Consider the following 11,871-nt stretch of genomic DNA (forward strand, 5'->3'; position numbering starts at 1 on the left):
TTCGTTTCTCAATTAGATTGTTAACTTATGGTTACCAGAGGGGAAGTGGGGAAGGGAGGGACTGTTAGGGAGTTTGGGATTGACATGTACACACTGCTATATTTAAAATGGATAACCAACAATGATTTACTGAATAGCACATGGGGAGATGTTGACTTTTATACCTCCTTTAAGGTGGAAATAATCTTTCCAAATCCCCAAAGCAGGAGATTACTCAGACTTGCCAAGGTCTAGGGTTCACTCTCTCGATAAGTTGATTCTTAGTAGTTTGCAGAACCCAAAGTGACGCAAAACTGAGCCACTTACGTGGGATATATCCTTTCTAATAATGGATTTCCCTTGTTTGGTTATGGATAGTTCAGTTTATGAATATTATGAAATTTGTTTTTGAAATTCTAGGAATAATGTACACTTTAAAATGGACAACAGTACTGATTCATTATCCTGTTGTTATGAGATTTTTTTTTTTTGGCAAAAGCAGTGTAATCGAGATTTACATAGACTTTCATCTTCCTTCTCTATGACTTGGAAAGAGTTACTCTCCGAGGGACCCTGTTCCCCTATAGTCCACAATAGTATTAAAGACCAAAACTTAGATTCTGGATACATCTGGATGGTGGGGGTAGGAAAACATTAATTTAGCCTCTTTGAATTGGTTATGCCCAGTAACTCTATGCTAAGTAGCTGCTGGGAGCATCAACAATCCTTCTGAAGACACAAAAGAAGGCAATGGTTTTACACAAGATCATAGAGAAAGGGGCCTGCCTGAGCCACTGTTGAAACCACAAATGAAGAGGGTGCTGGGACTGCTGAGAGGCTGCTATTCAGCAGTGATAAGACTCTGTGCTGCATGTGCTGAAAGATGCGGATAGAGTGTTGGCTCTCCAGTTGTTGAAAAATACCAACTGATTCTAGAACAGGAAGCAAACCCCCTTTCCCTATTCCTGCCCTTTGAACTTCCATCAGTACTTCCCATTGGGAGAAACTAACCAGAAGCTTGTTGGCAAGTATCTGGGAAAATGGAATATGCCGGTCCCTGGACTCTTAAAATACCTTGCAATACATAGAAGGGCAAAAATGGGAGCCAAGAGTAAAAGGCAAATGATCATTACAACCTATTTCTTCTTAGGGACCCTAAGCGGGTAAGACACATCCCAGGAGGTCATCTGTTTGGCTGTTTGAGTCTGCGTCTTCTTTTTTGGGAAATCCACGAGGTGTGCTTTTTTTATCCTGCTTTGGGTCGGTTTGTCTCCCTGGGTTTCTATGTCTCCACCAGGTGGAGTTAGAGGCTAGTTTATTAAAGGGTTAAATTTAGAAAGGTGAGAGTTTCATTTTCAGATTGGATGAAGCAAAGATAAACAATACCAAGGGGACTACTTTCCTCTGACATTTCCTTTTAGAAAATGTTACCTTGTTATTATCATACTTGCTTTGTCTGTTATGTCAAAGTGCACAGTTCTCTGGCTGTGACTTGGGATACTTGTGTTGCAAGGAATAGAGACTCATTCCAGCTGGCTCAAGAAAAGAGAATACTATTATAAATACACAAGAAGGAATATCAGACATTTTTGGAAAAGAAATGAAATATAGCCAAGGCCTACTGGGAGCAGGGGCTGCTCTTTGCCTGTCTTAGGGAACACATGGTCACTCTCATTTCTGCTTCTCATTTATTCATTATTCATTTGCTGAATATGCACTGAGTCTCCACTCTGGTGCTGAGGACTTGAGATACAAGGATGCATATGGCATTAAATGAACATTAAATGGGAAGAGAGTCATTAAACAAATAAATACACATCCATATAATTATAAACTGCTATAAATGCTATGAATAAAATATGCAGCTTTTAAGATAGAGGGTAACATGGAAACTTAATAGCAATTAGGAGATTAGGGAAAAAAATTTTTTTAAGGGACGTTTAAACATAGACCTAAAAAGACAACTAGCAGTCAGCACAATTAGAGTGGAACAGGAAATTTGCTCAGCTAGAAAGTGTTTGGGGAAAATTTAACCAGTTCGTATCTATACATGGGCACTGGGCTTATTCTTTAAAGAGCTTATTGTTTTAATATGGGTGAACACATTTGTGGTGAACAGAGGAAATCCTCTCAGAATTAGAGAAAGCCCTTCGTTGTGGAAATCTGTGAAATAGACAATTCTCATCCATTCAGATTGGGTCTTCACTTTATATTTGCTTTATGTGGATATTGAAAGTAGAGATCATAAATTCGTTATTAGCATGGTTTTCCCTAACATTTGTTCCTAATAATTTAAAAATGCATGAAGATCACTTGCCTTGCATTTTAAGTTGGCCAAACTCCTTGCTTCTTGGGGGAATTTCATTTCATTAACTAGCAGATCTGGTTCTTTTTCTCACCACTAAAATGGCACAAAGGCAAGCTTCAGCCAGGTAGATAAACAGTGTTCTACCTGCAGATGATTTTTGTTTGAAATCAAATCGTTGAGATTCCCAAGACACCACCTGACATGCATCTGGGGTCTCTGTGTCCACTAATGTGGACTCGACTGTCAGAGGCCTGACATTCAGTCCTGGTCCTCTCTGACTCCTCACATGCAGTGAGCTATTTATGAATTAGTGGGTTGGCTGCCCTGAGTCAGAATGTTATTTCTCCTCAAGTCCTGATTTCACAGACAAGAGTCTCAAACCCACCGATTTCATACAGCTTCAGTGACAATTCTAATTCCTATGTTGATGTTCCTAGGAACACCTACTTACTAGATCTGGGATAATGTACTAATAGACCATAGATACAAAGGAAAAAACTGAATAATCAAGAAGCAGATCCTAAGAGTCTACTGGAGTAAAAGAATGAATATAAAATGATCAGCATTCTCTCCTAGCTATCTCAGCCAAGCATATGGACTATTTAAATACCCTTCTATAAAGGAACTATTCCACTTGGAATTTTCTGAGAAATACCTAGAAAATATAACTAATGTAAATTTACTTGCATCATTTGAATGATAGAATTGGCAATGTAAATGAAAACTTTCTAGTAACCCTGAATGATGATCTTTTCAGGTATTTATTTAAAGAAGAGGAGACTTCCAGGTTTGCTTTCTGGCCTGTTGTTAAGTCATTCCAATAAAAACAGCTCGATATATTTAGTCTCCTCAGTCAGTAGTATTTTGTTATCTTTAGGGATTGTTTTGGTCTCCACACAGACGTTGGACTGCCAAAAAGATAAACTAAGATATGAAACTTATTCTAGTCTTCAAAATTAAAAATTATTTTCCCTGGTTATATGGGCATGACTCCCAGCTGAATCATCCGAAATAAACTAGTTAATTAGTTCTAGGATGGATAAGACAGACTATCCACAAAAAGATTATACTACATATAAGCTTATAAATATTCATTCTCTTATGTTGATAGTTCTATATTTAGTCTATGGATGTGTAAAGAAAGTGAGTGAGCCTAGTAAGACTTTAAAAATGTTGTTCATCTCAGTGCGTTGATGAAGATGACAGGCCAGGATTCAAATTCCACCTCTGCCACCTACTGTTGTGTAAGTAGATGCTGTGTGTGTTCTCTACCACTTGTGTTGTGTTCTCTACTCTCACTTCCGTCTTCTCCTTCCTCTCCTACCCCCACCCCAAACTCTCCTGGACCATGATCTCCCTGGGGTCAAGTTCTGGATCACCTCTATCACAGCCCTACCTGCACTGTCCAGTCTGAGGCTTGGCCCAAAGGACTCCTCAGCAAATGCTTGTTTAAGGATGTTTTTAAAAATGCTTTTCAGAAACTCCGTAGCAAAAGGCTAAACCTCTCATTGTGGACTGTGCGTGGTAACTATACATTTCAAACTAAGCTCAGGACATTTATTCCGACAAGGTATGAGAATGTTTGTGGTACAATAGAATGCATGTTTTGAAATGAAAAAGACCTAGGTCTGCCCTGAATTTACCACTTAGCCTGCAACTTTGACCAGTTATAAAAATGTTGGTTGTTGTTCAGTCGCTCAGTTGTGTCTGACTCTTTGCGACCCCGTGGACTACAGCATGCTAGGCTTCCCTGTCCTTCACCATCTCCCAGAGCCTACTCAAACTCATGTCCATTGAGTTGGTGATGCCATCCAACCATCTCATCCTCTGTCACCTTCTTCTCCTTTTGCCCTCAATCTTTCCCAGTATCAGGGTTTTTTCCAGTGAGTTGGCTCTTTGCATCAGGTGGCCAAAGTATTGGAGCTTCAGCTTTAGCATCAGTCCTTCCAGTGAATATTCACGGTTGATTTCCTTTAGTATTGGTTGGTTTTATCTCCTTGCAGTCCAAGGGACTCTCAAGAGTCTTCTCCAGCACCACAGTTTGAAAGCATCAGTTCTTTGGCACTTAGCCTTCTCTATGATCCAACTCACATCCGTACACCACTACTGAAAAAGCCATATCTTTGACTAAATGGACCTTTGTTGACAAAGCGATGTCTCTGCTTTTTAATATGCTGTCTCTGTTTGTCATCACTTTTCTTCCAAGGAGGAAGCATCTTTGAATTTCAGTCATATATTTATTCTAGGGATGCTCTGAAGATTTCACCAGACAGTCAATGTGAAATGGCTAGTTCAGGACAGTAGTTCCTAGTAGCTAGAACATGCCATGACTTTAGGCTAATTCTATCCTCATCGTCCCAGCCACAGTCTTCATCTCTGGCGTGGAGATAATAACTTCTTTGCACGAGCTTCAGGAATTAGATGAAGCCATGATGTGCTTAGCAGAATTTAATAAACAGGAACTATTATTATTATAATACCGTTTTTCTTCTAATGGCAAGAACTCAAGAAAAGAAACAATTCTCTGTCTTTTCCTTGTCACTTTTTCTGTCTCCTTCCTTCATGTTCCACAAAAGCACCAGGAAGAAACCAAAACAAAACAAGGAAATCAAAGGGTGATATTTTAAAATACTTTTGACATATTCCAAAATAGTGAGGTGCATTTAAAGCTTCTTCAGAAGAAGAGTTGAACACCCTTGTTCTTGTAGCAGTAGCAGCTAGACAAGCACTGAGGCCTTTTGCTTGTGTTTCTGGGCCATTCTTCAAAGTATTGTGTTATCCTAGAATGATTTCTTTCTTTTCTGGGACATGTGACAAGAGGAAATCATTGATGATGGTTACTATCATCTCCAGCCCCTATCTCTTTTATTATGCATAGATGAAGCTGCCAAAACTTTGAAATGTGGTATATATCAAACATATGGCAGTGCAGGACAGAGGAAATATTGCTGGAAATTCGGAGCCTATACTGCCACTAACATAATATGGGAATGTTTCCTATTTGATTGTGAGTGTGGGTGTGAGTGTGTGTATGTAGGGGCAGTGTGAAAGAAAGAGAGTGAAAGTAAGAATTTGTTTTTTTTTTTTTTAATTTCTCAGATCAGAGATACTACTTAAAAAGGAACTTACTGGCTCAGTGAACCATACCATGGGATGGACTCTATTCAGGCTAGATTGAGTTTTATGTTCAAACCTGGGGAAATCTCTAGGAAAAAGGATGGAGTATTTTTTCTTTCCTTCCAGCAGGAGACTGGATTTTAGACCCAGAGGATATTACAGGTCCCAATGCAAATCTTTCCCTTTTTAATCTTTTCTTCTTCTCTTTTTTGTCTAATTTTGTTGTGGTATGAGACCCAGTTTATTATCTCTCCTATGGGATATATCCATCATTGCAAGAAATGAGAAATTTTAAAACATCATAATCTATTGGGGACTTCCCAGGTGGCTCAGAATCCACCTGCCAATGCAGGAGATGCAGGTTCAATCCCTGGGTCAGAAGGATCCCCTAGAGAAGGGAATGGCTTCCCACTCTAGTATTCTTGCCTGGAAAATTCCATGGACAGAAGAACCTGGTGGCCTGTAGCCCATAGGGTTGCAAAAGAGTAGGACACAACCTAGCAACTAAACAACAACAACAACAATCTGTTGGCACATGTGAGAAGCACCTGTTAGTGGTAAATTTACTAAATGATGCCACAAAGTTGCTCTTGGTGACCCTGAGGGTCTTTCAGAGTTTAACACACGGTGCATCCCACTGGGACCCTGGGCTACCCAGGCAGGCATGATAGCCAGAAAATTTCCTAAGAGAAACATTTTTAAAAAGGTCTTTGGTGGCCTAGAATTAAGTCCCTGGAAACCAGAATTAAGACATTCACACAAAAGAGGGCCTAACTCTGGTCTGAAGAAGATATCATGTCCTGCTCAGATTTATTGTACAGAATATGTTCTTGATAGTTGTTATTGGTTGAATGAAGGAAGATGGGGTGAAGTTGAAGTCATAGCTTCAATTTGAGATGTGGGGTTGGAATGCGAAGGCTCCTGTGAGCACTGAGTCACACTACCCTAAACTATCAGGCCCATTTCAAAAGGGGGAGGAAGTCAATCCAGTCCAAAAGTATTCAACATTTTTCTAACCCTTTTTCAGCTAAAAACCTGTTGCAAGCTATATGAACAGTGGCAGAAGGAGATGCTCTGGTTGGAGCTGGAGGGAGTGGGAGGGGCTATCCAAACCAATGAAGCTGGCCGTTTCCTGCCTTACCTCACAAACACCCCCTGTCCTGCTCCACCAAGAGGGTCTGTGGGGCAATTTGCACAAACCAGAACCAATGCACTAGAAAGGGGATTGTCCCTTTAAAAAAAGACTCTGTGCTACTAAGCCAAAGAATGATAATCCCTTAGAAGCCAGCACATCAAAACTGAGCTGCAAGAGGCATTATACTAAAAAAGCAAGACTGGTTGCACATGGGGTGAGCTGTCACCTTCAATTGGTCCCAGATTAAGCAGGTTATTGGTGTGGAGACCTCTGCAATGGGGCAGGGAATGGGAAGCCAGGCACATGCAGTAAGCAATTGGGTGGGTACAGGGCTGCCTCATTAAGGCCATGGGGAAATAAGAGCCAGGCAGGCAGTGTAGGGAAGTGTTGGTGGTTCCTGGGGCCTCAGGACCCAGTAGAGGGTCCTTGAGGGCTGAACACCCCTGACAGGTACCCCAGACAGTAGAAGGAAGTGAGTGAGGGGGGAGATTCAGAGGCATTTTCTTTGTATAGGAAACCTCCCAAGGAGACATCAAGCAGGGTGAGAGGGGCATGAGAAACCCTTGGGAACTGTTGCCAAATACTCTTTACCCCGGCCATAGTGTTCCAGAGCCTGCTTGCCTTCCCAGCAAGAGTAGATCACTTTAGGGCAGTCATCCAAGTCGGCTTCATGATGCACTGATGACAACCTGGGAATGTTACAGGCTGTTAACCTCCTCCATTGGCTTAAAAGCTTGGTCCTCCAAACCTCCCAGCTCAAATTTGTTCCCACTTCTGACTTCTAAGAATGGAGTAAGGCACATGACTATAAAGCCTGCAAGACTTTATGCCCCTTGAAAGTGTTCTGGGTTCTGCAGGCTCACAAATTTATATTGAAGAGTGAGTTTGGTCAGCAGTTTGTTAAGCAAAATTGCTGTCAGATACATCTAGGGGTTGTGGTCAGTCTTCCTCATATACTAAAAAAGAGAGCAAGGAAGAATTAATTTTATTTTATGTTGGAGACTTTACTTAAGACTTTGTTATAGAGATGATGAATTTCTTCTCTCTTCTTCTCCACAACAGTTCTGTCAGTTTTGGGGTCTACCTGGGACACCCGTTCAGAGCAGCACTCGCTGGGAGTTCACAGCCTCACTGTGTCCCTCACTCCCTGTCCCCTCGGGAGTGACCCAATTGCTCTACAGTCCTGTTAGACATTTACCCTGCCTGTTTATTCTCAGTACTTATAACCAGCCAAAATATTCTATATTTATCTATTTCTTTATTATTGTCTCTCTCAGTGTTCTTTGTTGCGTCCCTACCATCTTGAACCTTGACCATCATGTGCCCTGCCATATGTTCTAAGTGTTTCCCATGATCCTGTTTAACTTTCTCAACCAACGGGCTGAATACCATCTTTATCTCTACACTCCAAGTGACAGCATTAAACTTAACTTGATCAAGGTTTCACAGTAAGAACAGGTAGAACCAGGATTTGAACTCAGCACTGCCTAGATTTAGAGACTTCAGCTTTCAATCTTATGCTCTTATCTGCAAAGTTCCAATTGAATTAAAACCACCCTCTTGATGAGAAAACTCTTTTCAAGTGTTTCACGGCCGGTTGGTTTTGTGCCACCGTTTTGCCATAAAACAAATAGTGGTCCCAGTATCTGGGGAGCTGGGTGTGGTGGAATCGGTCTGGAGTCCTCATGACTCAGAGGGATGGGCAGAAAGAGTCTTTTGAACTCAGGAGTCCCTCTGGGCGTGGAGGTTTGACTAAGGAGTGGGTAAATAGAAGATCATTCAGAAGTAGGGAAAACAATAAGAGAAAAAAAAGTTGAGTTAATAAATGAATGCGTAAACAAGCCCACAATGAAGAAATGAATGCATTAATTGGTGGCGTGAAAGCAATGTAAGGACTGAGGGAGTGCATTGTTTTGTTCTTAGTAACCTGGCTGGTTACTTAGGGGCTCTGATGACGGAAGGGACAGGCTTCAAGCCTCCTGTCCCCTCATTATTCATTTTTCAGCTTTATTGAGGTACAGCTGACAAATAAAAATTGTATACATTTTAGGTGTACAATGTGATGATTTGATACAGGTACACATTGTGAAAAGATGACCACATTCAAGTTGACAAACACATCCATTACCCCACATAGTTGTGTTTTTTTGGAGAGGGGTGTGGTGAGCACATTTAGGATCTACTCTGTTAGCAAATTTCAAGTACACAATATAGTATTATTAACTCATTATTGACCGGAGATATATTAATACATCTTTTGTTGCTTGAACTTTATTGATCAGAGGCATATCAATATTCACTTACCTAACAAATTGCCAGCCATAGGCATTAGTTTCTGCAAAAGAACCCTGGTCAATAATATGTTAACTATCATCACCATGCTGTACATTAAAGCTCCAGAACTTACCCATCTTATAACTGGAAGTTTGTACCCTTAGACCCATCTTCCTACTTTCCCCATCTCCAGCCCTGGAAACTACCATTCTAGTCTCTCTATCCGTTCCTGCACCTCCCCGCACCTCATTCTCTTTGCTCACTTTCACCACAGGTTGACTGGTCTAGATGGAGCAGAGTTAGCCGTGTCTGTTTGGAATTCTTTAAGAGACTCTGGAGGAGGTCTTCTGTTCTGCTTTTTTAATCTGGTGAGGGGGACTCCCTTTGACTTTATCCCAATCAGAGTATGAATGCCAGCTTCACAACCTACTGGGCTTAGGACCTGGAAGAAATAACATATCCTCTTTGTGCTTCAGTTTCTTTCACTACATAATGAAGATTTTTAATTCCTGCGTAACACCACCAGGATGATGAAAAATTGTATAGAATACACATTTACACCTACACTCACACACACACAAGCATACACCCACAGAGCCCAGTGCTATGCCTATAGTTAAATAAATATAGCTGTCATTTCTTGAGACAAAGAGAAGGCAGAAAAACAAAACTAAAAAATGGGAGGGGGGAATACATCCCAGTATAACTGTCCTGATTAATGTCATTGATATGGGCAAGTGAGTTCCTGAGGAGAAGCTTGTCTTCCGCTTCCACTGATATTCCAGAAACACAGTTTTCTAACATCCTGTATTTTCTTACTGAAGGATGAGGCCATTTGATAGCTTCTATATTTCTTTTACTCTTGGGCTTTTCACAGTAACTTATTTTGATTAATGTCTACTTAGTTATAGATTCTTACTTTTTCCTAAATTGCTTTAGAGAATTTATAGAATCTTGTTATTAATATTTTGATGTGTGGATGCTTGAAGTTGGAGTGGTTTGTTCATGGATTTAGATGGTCTGTTTGACAGGTGATGGAAGCCACAAATGTCTCTGGGCTTAGTTGCAGATTCCATACAACCCAAGAAACCAGGTATCCACAAGAAGAAAAAAATGATGCCTGATGAACTCCAAAGTAGAATCATCAAAAGTTTTCCTCTTCTAGACATTTTGCTAATAACTTAGTCTGTTATGGGTTATGCCTTGCTGAAGTGATGGGAGGATTGGGAAACATACAGAAAAAAAATGGCTGAGCTTATTTAATATTTAGGAAAATATACTGCTTTGAGGTGACTTTGCAACATAATGCATTTTTCTGTGATAGTGGCAGGGTTTATAAAGCTAGTATAATTTCTTAAAGTTCTGTGAAGTAGATTGTATGTGTAGTGAATCACCTCTGGGCTGAGGTAGTTTAAAGCTAGTGCGCGTCTTCCATCTACCTCTTCTCTTAAAGTGGCTACCTTGAAGGTCCTGGGTTCCAGATGGCAGAGCTGAAAGATGCAGGAAGGCTGAGGTACTCACTTGAGACTATATGTGAGAGTAATAAGACTTCATTGTGCAAAGCCTCTGTGATTTGGAGGTTTATTTGTTATTACAGCACATTATAGCCTATCCTGACTAACTCAGGGCAATTAAAAAACGCTCATGAGACAAAGCCATGGCAGAAAAAAAGGAGTGCAAAAAGAAAGAATCAAGTCATCCTGCAGAAATTGACTTGTGTTTGAGTCCAGGGTCCATCGCAGTCTGTGACTTTATATTATCACCACTAAACCTGTTTTCTCATCCATAAAGTGGGAATAAGAATAGCATATACTTCAGATGTTTGTGATAAGAATAAATGAGGTAATTCAGGCAAAATCAAAGTATTCTTCATAATTCCTGGCACATATAAGCACTTTTATAAGCACTTTAAAAATGTTGGAAAATATAAACTAATACAAAAACTCATTCTGCCTTATGCAGGATGTCAGTCTATATTATGAAAGCCAGTTCAGGCAAAACTACAAAAGAGAGATTCTTAAGTTATAAGACCAACAGATGGATTTCAGAAGGTGGATAAATGCCATGAAATTGTATACAAAATTAAGTGCATAAGTAAATGTCTTTTATCTAAATATAATGAATACCAAGTGAGAGTTTTATTGAGAGTCTCATTTGGTATAACAGACTATAGGAACAGATAATCAAGTTGAGATATAAAAGATATTACAGTGAAAATATTGACAGGAAATGAAGACAGATTAGATTATTGTGAAGCTCAAGGATTCGAAAGACTTAATCATGTGGGACTGTGCACTGGTAAAAGGTTGCCACTTTTGGCTCTGATCAGTTTGCCTCTCTTAAAATGGCTTCAATCTCTATTTAACCCTCCTTAGTCAAATGTCGACACCCAAAGGGACTCCTAAGCTCTAAGGAGTATTCCCATTCAGCTCTCCAAGAGGTTGAAGATGCTAGGCTTACACCATCACACCCAACTCTGCATCTACTGTACCCACTACTGACAGTTTTATGACAGGACAATGGAACTGATCACCCAATAAGAAAACACTTGAAAATAAGGCCCTAATTGTTTGTTTTATTTCAGTGGAAACTTTGAAAATGAAGAAGCAAGCAATGAGAACACTTCAGAGAATAAGCTCTATAGTTGGATCGCTTAACTGAAACATCCTAAGGTATGGTTGAATTCAAGAGTGTGAATTATACCAAGACTCTGTCTATCTACTGGTTTTACTTTTCCTTCTAAGTTGACTTCTTTAATGTCTAGGTTCTTGCCGTAGAGGATGTGATTTTACATTTCATTAAGTAAAAGTTTCAGTTGAATCACTGAAGTTCAATATCTGTTGCCTTACAAAGAGGTGCTAAACCGTATGTGGAATTTGCAGAATTAACCAAAGATGCATTACATAATGCTAAAAATATCTCACCTTTAACAAACAGGTTGACTTATGCAATATTAAGGAGGAAGTAGGAGAATGATTGGAGAAGGCAATGGCACCCCACTCCAGTACTCTTGCCTGGAAAATCCCATGGACGGAGGAGCCTGGTAGGCTGCAGTCCA

The sequence above is a fragment of the Giraffa tippelskirchi genome, chromosome 1, assembly GCF_054371585.1.
Source record: "Giraffa tippelskirchi isolate mGirTip1 chromosome 1, T2T-mGirTip1v1.2.pri, whole genome shotgun sequence".
NCBI classification, from domain to species: Eukaryota; Metazoa; Chordata; class Mammalia; order Artiodactyla; family Giraffidae; genus Giraffa; species Giraffa tippelskirchi.